Raw genomic sequence first — 13409 nt, forward strand, 5'->3', positions numbered from 1 at the left:
GTTCTGGCCACGCTTCGCTCCTGTGACTTCGGCTCCGATGGTAGGGATGGGGTGTGTAGCCCTCCACCCAGCATGGTGGGGAGCTCGCCCCCCCCCCTCGTCTCTTCCACCACGATCGACGGAGGAGGGGCCGCAAGGGTTACCTCTGCCATCGGCATCGGGATCACTACCAACAATGTCGCCGCCGCTGTCACGTTACCAGCAGCTGCCCCGAGGGACACCACCCCTAGGAGGGAAGGGTTCACCGCTGCCACCCTGCTGCCCCCCTCGCTCGCCACGACGCACTATAGAGTGGGCCTCCAAACCTCCTACACAGAGGCGGGGGCGATGCTCAACTCCGTCGTCCCCCGGCCGCTGACAAAAATCATGGGTAAGCCACCCTCCAAAAAGACTCGACCACCAAAAGTCAAAGAAGCAACAAAAAGAAACATACCGAGTGGCGAGCGGCACTATTCTGAAGACCGGCTTCGACGCCGGACTCATAGGACAAGGACTGCTCTCAGACCATGACCTGCACCCCCTAACTTTAGACAAGGTCAGAGTCGTCCCAACCCGCTCCTGCCCAGCCTGTGGGTTGCTACGACCTCCGGCTCGGGGCTCCCCGACTAGAGCAGTGGGCGGGGCATCCCCTGACTCCGAGTTGCGCATCGACCAGGCACCAGTCTGCCCCTCGGACTGCCTGGACTACTTGACCACACCCGCGGTAGGTGGGGCCTCCTCTGGCCACAAGTTTGGTGCTGGCACCGGTCCTGTCACCGCACAGTCGCTGGGCCGCCCCTCGGACCGCCTGGCTCGTCCAGCCACGTCTGCCATAGGCGGCGACGGAGCTGGTAACGCCATCAAAGGGCGCGGTGACCATGCCCACTTCATCGCTCACTCGCCAGCGACATCCACACTAGCCGCATGCTTCCTCGATGCAGGAACCTCCACACACTGCGTGGCCTCCTGCTCCTCGCCAACAGACGTCGCCGCAGGGTCACGATGCACCACCGAGGTCGCAACAACCTCCCGACTCTCCTCCTTGTCGGAGAAGGCCATGTCGTCAAGATCTGTAGGATCATCCGACATGAGTTCCGACTTGACATCGCTTGCACATTCCCCGGCCCTCACGCATTGGGCGACCTCCTTCTTCTCTTCCTTCCGCTGAACCTCCTTGGTTTTCTTCTTCTTCCAGGTGTCTGCCGCCTCCTTTTGGGCGGCCTGCCGGGCCTGGCCCGCCACCCCCTTGGGAAGGTGCGGCCAGGACTTGTACCTCCTAAGCCCCTATGGGATGAATGAACCGAAATAAAAAAGAAGAGGGGCAGAGGAAAAAGCACGAGCAAAGTGAGGGAACATACCAGCGAGGGCACTATTGAGGCATTAAATGATATGGGTTTTCCCACCACCATCTCGTTAGGCCTTAGCTGCAGCACTCGGCCGACATGACTCTAGATCTCATCGTCTGGTAGCTTTTCTGGCAACGCGTGATCAGGGTCTGACCGGCCATCGTACTTCCACATCGGGTGCGTCCTCTCCGCCAACGGCACGACCCGGCAGCGGTAAAGAGTGTGGAACACCCGCACCCCATCAAGGCCATCCCTTATGAGCTTCCATAGCTCCTCCTCAATGGCCTCCACCTTGTGCCTTTCCATATGGGCACAGCCCCACGACCAACTCTTCTGCTTCACCAGCCTTCCACCGGTAAACACCGGAAACGGTGCCCCCACCGGATTCCTAATGTAGAACCACTCCCCATGCCATCCCCGGTTGGAGTCACATGGGGAGTATGCGGGATATGATCCTCCCACGCACGGCTTTCGCTATAGGGCGAAGCCTCTAATCGAAGCAATCTTGGGCGAACTCTAGTCCGCCATGGCTCTCCTAGAGAAGAAGAGCCAGAAGAGGTCCACATGTGGCTCCATCTCGAGGAAAGCCTTGCAGACAGTGACAAGCCAGCAATGTGCAGCACCCCCATTGGGTTGAGGTGCTACAGTTCTAGACCCCACTCATTGAGGAGCCCAAGTAGGAACCAATGTGCGAGGTATCCTAATCCACGCTCGTGGAAGGTAAGGAACGACACCACCTCATCGGGACGAGGTTGCGGGAACTCCTCCTTCCCGGGGACCCTCCAGTGCGCCACCTCCCATGGCGGTAGGAACCCCTTCACGACAAACGCCTCTAGCACCAATGCCCTCATGGTGGACGACCTCCAGTCCAACATTTTGTGAGTACCTCTCTTCTCTCCTTTGCTCTCTCCCCTTCTTTCCTAGAAACCTCCATAGCTCTCGAGGATGCTCACGACAAAGAGGAGGAGAGAAGGCGGCGGCAGACGAAGAATAGGCAAGAGAGCAGAACGAAAACCCCCTCCCCTCTCCTATTTAAGGAAAAAGGAGCAGCGGTTATGGAGGGACGCACCAATCAGGGAAGCCGGAACAACAGGGCGAGATTTTCTCTCTCTCTTACATTTAATGCAGATAAGACGTGCCCTGCTCGATGGAATGGCTCCTAACCAGATGGGACATGGCCTAGCCGTGGCCCACCACTACAGCATGATCAACCACTACCACACGACGAGCGCAGGAACCGAAGCGTCACCGCACATAGGTAGCTCCCTACTTCCATAGGCCAGACCTAAAGGAACCAAAATGACAGGTAAGGATAGACACCGACTGATAGGTAAGGAAGCAAAGGGGCACCCCATGTAGGCCACGCCGACTCCATCGTGGATGATGAGCATGGGTCCTAGTCAGACATTTCTGACTGAAGCACTCTGAACCCCGTCACTCAGGTCGTTAGAGTCTCGGTCGAACATCTCTGACTAGAGCTCTCCGAACCCTGTCTCTCAGGCCACCAAGGTGAGCATGTGTTCAATTAAAACAAAACTGTTCACACAAGGGCTAACCCACGATCAACAAGCACAGGTCCCGGTCAGACATCTCCAACTAGAGCTCTCCGAACCTCGTCACTCCAGTCATCAAGGCCAGACCTGGAGAGATCCAACAACAAGATCTCCACCAAGAGAGATCAACTGGCCTCCTAAGTCGATCGATTCACTCAGGGTAAGCACCGGGACATAGGTAGGAAGCAAAGGGATGCCCCATGTGGGCCACGCCAACTCCATCATGAAATGACAAGCTCAAGTCCCGGTCGGACATTTCCGACTGAAGCTCTCCAAGCCCTGTCACTCAAAACTACCAAAGGTAAACACTATAAAACCCCCTCTATTTCTTTATAATCATTTCATAATCCATATGCGCATTTCATACCATATGCCTGAACCCCCTAGACGGTTAGGGCATGAACTGCCTGGGGGCTTAGGAACTAAGCATCTCACGTGCAGCGAAATGCACCAGAACGCTCCGTGTTGCGCCACGAAGCGGTGGCTTGCCTCATTTGACATGAGCAACCAAATAGAGCTAGGGGAGAAAACTGTAGATGAGCACCGTGTGGCCTTCCCTGGTCTGGCAAACTAGGTCATCTCAACCTTCTCATTCGATCCTGAACCTCTCACCAGACCCATAGAATCCCCATCAAGGGGAGGCCGTCAGGACACCCAGGTCGCTCTACGGAATAGCCTAGGCATCTGCCGAGTTGCAGGTAAAGGAGTAGTGGAATGCCACAAGAGGGCTATGCCGACCCCGTCATGAACGACGGACCCGGATTCTACTCGATCACACCCGTTAGCGAGCTCACCGAGCTAGTCTTCGAGCCCGAGCGATCAGGACAGGTGATGAAACTTAGCCCCTCCGGTTGTGAGGAACCGGATGGGGTAGCGCAAAATAACTCACAACCCCCATGAAGGCTCGACAGGGCTCGGGGGCTTAAATGCCATGGGACCGCGACTCCGAACTCGCGTCGATGGGATAGGCGACATCCGCCTATGGCTCTTGGGACCGCGACTCCTAAACTCGTGTCGACAGGATAGGCGACATCTGGCTACGACTCTTGGGACTGTGACTCCTAAACTCACGTCGATGGGATAGATGACATCCGGCTATGGCTCTTAGAACCGCGACTCCTAAACTTGCGTCGACAGGATCGGCGACATCCGGCTACGGCTCCTAGAACCACGACTCCTAAACTTACGTAACAGCTTTAGGCAGCTTCATTAACTAAAACTAAACTCTCTCGATCCATGGTGAGCACCGACGCCTAGGTCTACTCGCTACTCCACCTTACCCGATCCCATGGCACGCACCGACGCCAAAGATCGAACTCTATTACATCCAAAACTAAACTTCCTCGCCTGATCCTCGGCGCGCACCGACACCGAGATCAATAAGTTCTGTCTCAATCCAATCCCCGTGCTTAAGAACACCTCGACCGCACAACGATGCCATGGTTAAACAAAATCACGTCTTAAAACTCAAACAACACGTGCACCCACAGACACAACACAAAGAACCCCCCAACCGATTCCGCCCAAACCACCCGGAGGCTCAGGGGCTACACCCGTGGGTGTGCTCGCGCGCACCCGCCAGCAAGACAAAAAAAATCCCCCAGACGATTCATCTCAAATCGCCCGGGGGCTCAGGGGCTCCTGTTGAGTTCATAAATCTAGGGTCCCTCGAGGACCATCTTCCACTCCTAGGCCCGGCCCAAGAAAACAACATATATTTCATGGGTCGGCCCAAAAAAACTAAAACACAGCGGGCCAGAAGGGAAGTCCGGTCGTCGACCGGAAGGACTGCCCTTAAGAACAGGTGCCCGCTCATCAACTTCTTCGGCCCACCTCTCTGACCGGAGCACTCGCTTCAGGCACCAGCCGTCTCCAAGCAGTCTCTCTAATCGGAAGGCTTGGCCCAAAACACTGCTTTCGACTCTGACCCCGCGACTAGGGCTCGTGGGAAGCCTGCTCATCGCTCTTCTCCGACCGATGCACTGAAAGCCGACTGGAGTCATCCAACCAGGGGCTCCCCGTTCGGAGTGAACCAGAAGACATGTGGAGAAAGGTAAGGCATGGCTCACAAGTCAAAACCACTGTACTAGGGACCATACCCTACACGAAACAGTGCTCTGCAGCCACCCTGACACAAAGTATTATAGGGGCTGCTAGAAACTCCCATATGGTAAAGCCTCCCGCATGTCTCTAGACGTCGATCACGGTATGGGCTCTAGGATTTGCCATACCAGGTGAACATAGCGCAGCTCCTCACATGCCACTAGGCATCTAGAAGTATTTGCAGGTACCGGCGTCCATCCTTCCTGAAGAAGATAGCTCAACCCCCTATGCACATCTGACATCCTACAGCGACATCGACAGTATTGGGGGCTTCAACCATTATCCACATTTTATCACCATAGGCAGCAAGGCTTAGAAATATCTGTACTCTCTCCCTCTCACCTATAAAAGCCATCCCCTTCACCTATAAAAGGGGATGCGCTCCCTCCAAAGAGGGGGGAGATCGACTTCAAAAAAGCTCAAACTCACAAGATCGACATCAACCCCTTACAACTGTAGGACCACCAAGTTCCGACCGCAACCCTTTTGGTCGGAGCCGTCCAAACCTCTTGTATACCCCCTCCTTTCTCCTTCTCGTTTGTAACGCCACTATAGACTTTGAGCACCTAGGCTCAGGTACCGACCGACCCCAACTGGACGTAGGGCATGTTGCCTGAACCAGTATAAATCCTATGTTATTGAGTGCTAGGCCACCTCCGATCACAACATACAACAAAAATTACAAATATTAGCAGTCATCACTAGTTCATTAACTAACCATTCTATATAAGCACCTGTGCTACTTTCAAGCATGTCGTAAGCCATCAGGACCATTTTACTACCTTTCACCTTCTAGTTCTTAATATGGTGCCAGATTGTAGACAAGTCGTACCGGATTACTCGGCGATTCGTGAACCAAATGTGCCCAGCTATGTACCCCAAAACACACACCCTGCTTGTACCTTAGTCACAAGCAGGACCAACCCACCACTCTCCTGTCAAGGGGTCTAGGTCCTCATCCAAACTTAGACTCCAAGCCCCCACTCCTGAGTCCTAGACTCAGTGTGGTGCTTAGACCTCTACCATCCCCGCCTCTAATCAGTCAGTCCAAAAAGAGCCAGAACCCATGACAAGAGAGCAACAAGCCTTCCCTGCTCCCATAAACAAGTATGTGCTCAGGATAATAAGTCTGTGATCTAACTAGAATCCAATGCAATGACCGGTCCTTAACCAACACAGGCAGAACAAGTACAATCCGAGCCACGTCTGAATGCCAAACCAAGTCCAAATCCAAAGTACCATTCCGCCTGGTCTCCAATTATTATTCATATATATTCCATGTGATAGTAATATAGTAACCACAATAATATCTTTCCTATCTCTCACGAGTGATAGATAATCACTCGACTTCTACCAGAGTCCTATAGCATAGCAATCTATATGATCCTATCATACTAGTAAGACTCATAGGATAAGGATATATATGTTCAAGTGGGTTTCATTTAGTTCCTTTAACTTAATGCACAAGCATAAAATAAAGTGTAGAATAATAGGGGTTATGCATCGGGGCTTGCCTGGGTAAAATATAACCAAGTTAGCTTTCATCTTGGTGGCATGATCATCAAGTCATCATCTGCTTCCGCTACTCCCGATGACTCCGCGATCCAACATCGCTTGATCATGAAATACGTGGGATGCAATGCAGGGACACAAATAATCAATGACATCCGCAACTCTAAAATACGATTACGTCTCACAAGCTAACGAGCTAGCTCTAGTGACTAACATACTAAGCCATGTATCCACATGGTCAAGTGAGGCTCATTTCTAGAAAAATGTTTTCATTCTACAACCCCCCAACTAATTTTTGATATTTGATTGATTAAATATATATTTTTGTACAAGGGCTCATTTAGTTACCTTACCAAACTAATTCCTATGGAGCTACAAAAATTATAGTGAGCACCTAATAATGTTAGGAATCTGATGTAAAAATTTCAGGGCCAGTACTACTACCAATTCATCACAACAATTCCTACAAGTTCATGTTTGAACAATATTAAGTATCTCAAATTAATTATATAGCTCCTAAGAATATTATAAAACTATGTGAACATAATATACTAGCAGATAGCTCATGATTTTAGAAACCTAACAAAATTGGTTTCATAATTTTTGGACATCTACACAAATTTATATTGAATTTACAATTTTACCCTGGAAACTAAATTAGAAAACATTATAGAAAAAGAAAGGGGGCCGATGCCAAGTACTTCGGCCTGGCGGCCCAATGGCCTAGCATGGAGCGCGGTCGAGTGTAGCAGGCCAGCCCAGCGAGCGGCCTACGGTGAAAGAGCCCTGCGCGTGCTGGCATTTTTGCAAAAGGGCCCTCGGATTACGAACAAATCCTCCCGCGGTCAAACACTATTTATCTTTCTCTGGCATTCCCACTTAACCCCTTGGGTTTCCTCTAATCCTTGATGCATGGTCCTTGGTAGCGGTGCGCGTGATGACACGGCACCCGCCGGCACTTGACGGTTACGTCAGGCACCTGCGGGGGCCTCTGGTGGCCTGGGGTGGACGAGCATCTAAGTTACTACAGTTCACGTCTAGGGGCAGCAGTTGGGGACTCAGAGAGGTACAATAGCCTTGCTGACCACGGTGGCGGCTAGAGCAGCAAGGTTCATGGCAGGTGGCGAGGCTGTTCCGATGACTAGAGCGGTGTCGGGGACCTAATACCAGGGTACCCAATGAGGTGGAACTAATAACCATCGAACGCTGACACTTCCGGTCAGGCAAGAACACTACCGCGCTTCTTGCCCGAACGACGGAAGATTGGTTCCACCTCACCCAACCACCGAGGGCTAGACCATGCCTTGCCCGGGGGCTGAGGGCTGGCTCTGCCTCATCCAATGTCTGAGGGTGGGCTCCGCCTCGCCTGACCCATGAGGGCTAAGGATGGGCTGCGCCTTGCCCGACACCCGAGGGCGGGCTTTGCCTCGCCCGATGTCCGAGGGCTAGACTCCATCTCGCCCGACCCCCGAGGGCTAGGCTCTACCCTGACCAATGTTCAAGGGCTAGACTCCATCTCGCTCGACCCTCGAGGGCTATGCTCCACCTCACGCGATGGCTGAGGGTGGGCTCTGCCTCGCCCGATGCCTAAGGGTGGGCTCGACCTCGCCCGACGACTGAGGGCTAGCTCTGCCTCACTTGACGACCGCACCCTGATCCTTCATAAAGACAAGCATAGGGTACGACAGGACATTCGAGTCAACCAGGATATTGAGGGCCATGTCCTATGCGCCTACTGGAAGGTACCGTCAGGATACGATGGGATGGGCGCTTTAAGCCCTTTCCGGCATAACAGTGCCTGAATAGTGTTGTGGGCACCGACTTTTGTCCCATAGTGTAGTAGGCACCGCCTTCAGCCCTCAGGCGTGGATACTAACATAGGCATATGACAACCGCTACAATCTAAGGGAAAACTCACATCATCTACAGTAACATCGTATAGTCGTCTCCTCGTTCGCTCCCCTTAGAGTCATGGCTCGGTGCCCTGACACCCCGCACCGTCTGTCGGAGAGGATGGGACGTAACCACTCACTAAAGCAGGGCCAGGGCATGGCCCTATCAGGGTCAATGGATGTGCCATCTCTGGCATGGTCTACCATGACAGTGGTACAAGCTCAAGGGAAAAGGAAAGCTTGGCACCTTCGAAGGGCGGCCTCCACCTTAGGTTTTTTCCTCTTTCTCCCATCTATAAACCCCCTGCTACCCCTTGGTCTATAAAAGGGAGGGCAGAACTCCTCACAAAAGGGAGATCAGTTCGACACACAACACATCATGCATGCAGCTAAGCAGCGACCGAGCTCTTGGCGTCCTTTCGACCATTCCATCAGAGACTTGGGACCTTTCCCTCTCTCGACCATTTGTACCCCCTATTACGAACCTTTTTCGGTACTGATAACATGAGCAGTAGTAGACTAAACGTAGGGACATTCAGCCTGAACCAATCTAAACCTTGTGTCCTTTAGTGAACCAATATAAATTTACTAGCCAGTGTTTGTTCGAAACACCGACAGTTGGTGCGCCAGGTAGGGGCCTTTGCGCGTTCCAAATCAGGCCTTGGATGGCTAACCATGCAATCAGCTGGGTCCTAGGTGTACACGTGCATTTTGGTGACCTAGACTTCATTGTCATGGTGGGAGGAGAGGTGGTGTTGGCCCATCTCGCCATCCAATCTCTCCCCTCCATCGGCTCTGGCTACCGGAGGCTTGAGCGCTAGCCTGATGTCTCCCTTGGACCCCAGCCATCTAGGGAGGACCCATGCTGCCTCACCCTCTCTCTAGAACACTCCACATGGAGCGCCCCGATAGTGTTTCCATCTAGACTACGCAACGCCACGGCGACCATAAGCCACCTTGTGGCACGGCGTATGATCCCATCCCTCATGAACAACGAGTTCATGGGGATGATCGAAAGCGCCACAGAATCCCTCCATGGCCTCCTCATAGAAGGTCCAGGGTTAGACTCTAGCTCTGACTTTGGCAGGGGGAGCCATCATCCCTCCTAGGACTGTTTCATCTCAGAAACCTCCGAGGGACACATTGAAAGCGCCTCCGAAAAGGAGGTTACCCCGGTAGGCAACCTCGGTGATAGAACCAAAGGAAGAATGGTGGCCCCGTCCCACATAGGGGTGGAGCAGCTAAAAGCCCGAAAGCGGGAGATCAACGAAGCTGGACAACAGCTTGTTCGGGAATACGCGTTGGTCGATCGGGAGATCGAACGCCGCGGAGACAGTGGGCATGCATGCGCCGTGGCCTATGACATAAACCAAAGGATCATCGCCGATGATGAAACCCTTCCCCACTTTGCTCAAGCAAGACAGAACATCACCGTCGCAATGGCCTTGCTCCATGGCCTTCTAGAGGCCGCAACGCCCAAGGATCGCTGGGCCCACCACGAAATTTGCACGCTGCTCGAGCGTGCGGTGGCACAGCAGGCGGAAAGTTCATTGTCTCGGCGATGTGAGCTCAACACCAGCCAGCGCATGCCCTCGGTGCATCCCGCCAGGAATGCATTAGTCCACCAGGCACCGCAAGATAGCCGGTAGCACGCTGCGGACAAGATACATCAGTGTCTCGGCCGTAACCGCGACGCGCGTAGCACCCTTGATGCCCGCAGATGTACCTACAGCGACCAAAGGGAAGGAGCCCACTATGGCTATCATCCTCGATGCGGTAGATGCTACGACAATGGCGAGGACCAAAGCCCAAGCCCCGGCCTACTGGGGCCTCAGGCCTTCAACCGACACATCCTCAATGCTGCATTCCCGCCAAGGTATCGACCACCCACCAATATCGCTAAATAATCTAGGGAGACAAACCCTAGACTTTGGCTTGAGGACTATCGGCTTGCCTATCAAGCTAGTGGTGTGGATAATGACGACTTTATTATCCGCAACCTTCCACTATTCTTGGCCGATTTGGCCTGGGCATGGTTGGAACACTTGCCGTCCAACATAATCCAGAGTTAGGTGGATCTAAAGGAGATCTTTGTGGGAAACTTCCAGGGCATGTACAAATGCCCTGGGAACCCATGGGACCTCAAGAACTGCCGTCAGAAGGCTAGTGAGACCCTCCGCAGATACATCTGGTGCTTCTCCCGGTAGTGCAACGAGCTCCCTAACGTCGCCGACGCTGACATGATAGGAGCCTTCCTATCTAGGAGGACCTATGAATCCCTGGTTCATAAGCTAGGATGCAAGGGCCCGCGAACCACCAAGGAACTCCAAGACATCACCACCAGCCATGTCTCAGGAGAAGAGGCAGTCGGAGTGATCTTTGATCACCTCGAGGGCAAGGCAAGGCGGAACGAGGGTACCGACGAAGGAACCTCCAATCGTTCCACCAAAAGGAAGAATAAGAAGCAACGGCACAAGGACTCACTCGTGGCCACTACTGACCACAAGGGTGGTTGGAAGCCCATGGAGGGCACTCCGAACCACTTTGAAAAAAATGCTCGAGGGGCCATGCCCGAACCATGCCTTTCCTGTAAAGCATCCGCTCAAAGACTACAGCCTCATGCAGAAGTTCTTGTTCAGAAGCTCCAACAAAGGGGAGCAGGAGAGGGAACCTGCCCCCACTACGGATGATGCTGAGGAGAAGGACGATGGCTTTCCAACACCGAATGGTTGCCTTATGATCTTTGGAGGATTGGCGGCCTATGACTCCAAACGCCGTCAGAAGGTCGCATGCCGTGAGGTCTACACGGCCCAACCGGCCACACCTCCCTTCCTCTGGTGGTTGGAGTCCACCATAACCTTCAACTGGATTGACCATCTAGATACTATCCCGCACCCGAGGAGGTATCCGCTTGTCATCGAGCCGACTGTTGGCCTAAAGCGGCTCACCAAAGTACTGATGGACGGAAGCAGCGGCCTCAACATCATGTATGCCAAGACGCTCGACGAGATGGGCGTCGACTGGACGAACCTCTACCCAACCCGAGTGCCTTTTCATGGCATCGTGCCCAAGAAACAGGTCATGCCACTAGGACAGATCGATCTACCCATTACCTTTAGGGATCTATTCAATTACAGGACTGAGACCCTCACCTTCAAGGTGGTTGGGTTCCCCAGAACCTTCCTCGCCATCCTGGGACGACCATGCTACACGAAGTTCATGGCCATCCCCAACTACACATACCTCAAACTGAAGATGTTAGGCCCCCATGGGGTCATCACTGTCGACACCTCCTTCCAGCGGGCCTACGAGTGCGAGGTCAAGTGCTGCGGCCATGCCACAGCAATCGTCACCTTCGGGGAACTCGCCGCCCTCAAGGAGGAGGTCACCGAACAAGCGCCCGACGTGAAGAAATCGACCGGGTTGTTCGAATCGGTAGAGGGCTCCAAGGAGGTCCTTATAGATCCCAGCAGCTCTGAGGGTAAAATGGTACGCATTGGTAGCATGCTCTCCTCCGAATAGGAAAGCACGCTCGTCGACTTCCTCCGCGACAACAAAGACATCTTTGCGTGGAAACCCTTGAACATGACAGGCATCCTAAGGGAGGTCACCGAGCATACTTTGAAAATCCATCCAGGCTCCAAGCTAGTGAAGCAACGCCTATGTTGCTTTGACGAGGAAAAGCGCAGGGCCATCGGTGAAGAGATAGCAAAATTGTTGGCCGCCGAATTCATTAGGGAAGTACACCACCTAGAGTGGTTAGCAAACCCTATTCTTGTATGAAAGAAGAGCGGGAAATGGAGGATGTGTGTTGACTATACGGGTCTCAACAAAGCTTGCCCAAAGGATCGGTTTCCTTTACTGCGCATAGACCAAATAGTCGACTCTATCTCGGGGTGTGAAACCCTCTGCTTCCTTGATGCATACTCTGGCTACCATCAAATCACGATGAAAGAATCCGACCAGCTCATGACATCTTTCATCACCCCCTTCAGATCGTATTGCTATGTCTCAATGCTGTTCAACCTAAAAAATGCTAGGGCTATGTACCAGCATTGTATGCTTAGATGCTTCGGGGACCTCATCGAGCGAACCGTTGAGGCCTACATCGATGACATCATAGTTAAGTCCAAATGGGCTGACCACCTCATTACCGACCTTGAGCAGACCTTTGCAAAACTCTGAGCGAATGGCATCAAACTCAACCCCGAGAAGTGTGTTTTCAGGGTCCCGAGGGGTATGCTAGACCCTAAGTACTGGACGATGTACCTCAACCCTGAGTACTGGATGATATACTTCGATGGATCGCTGATGAAAAAGGGCGCCAGCGTGTGGCTGGTCTTCGTATCACCCCTTAGGGTCCACATGAGGTACATGGCCAAATATGAAGCGTTCATCAATGACCTACACATCGCCATCGAATTAGGCATCCGACGCCTCGATATTCGATGTGACTCTCAGCTAGTCGTTAACCAAGTCATGAAGGAGTCAAGCTACCACGATGCCAAGATGGCTACGTACTACCAAGAAGTCTAACGACTAGAGGACAAGTTTGACGGCCTCAAAATCAATCACATCCCAAGGCGCCTCAACGAGGCGGTCGACGCACTTGCGAAGGCAGCGGCTGATTGAGAACCAGTGCCGACGGGCGTCTTCGCTAGTGACCAACACAAACCCTCGGTGCGCTACGAAGGGCCAGAGCAAGCCGACGATGGCCCATCTGATCTAGCCCTAGGGACTGACCAACCAACGGCTCCGCCCAATCCTGATGTCATGGAGCTTGAAGAGGATCCAGCGATAGAGCCTGACCCTCTGGACGACTAGAGAACACTCTACCTCGACAACCTCCTCTGTGACACACTATCGATGAACAAGACGGAGGCTCGACGGCTCACCGTCGCACCAAATCCTTCATTCTTGTAGAGGGTGAACTCTACAAACAGAGCCACACCGGGATCCTATAGCTCTGTATCCCCATCGAACAGGGAATACTTCTACTGAGAGACATCCACGGTGGGGTCTGC

This window comes from Miscanthus floridulus, chromosome 6, assembly GCF_019320115.1.
Source record: "Miscanthus floridulus cultivar M001 chromosome 6, ASM1932011v1, whole genome shotgun sequence".
Taxonomy (NCBI): Eukaryota; Viridiplantae; Streptophyta; class Magnoliopsida; order Poales; family Poaceae; genus Miscanthus; species Miscanthus floridulus.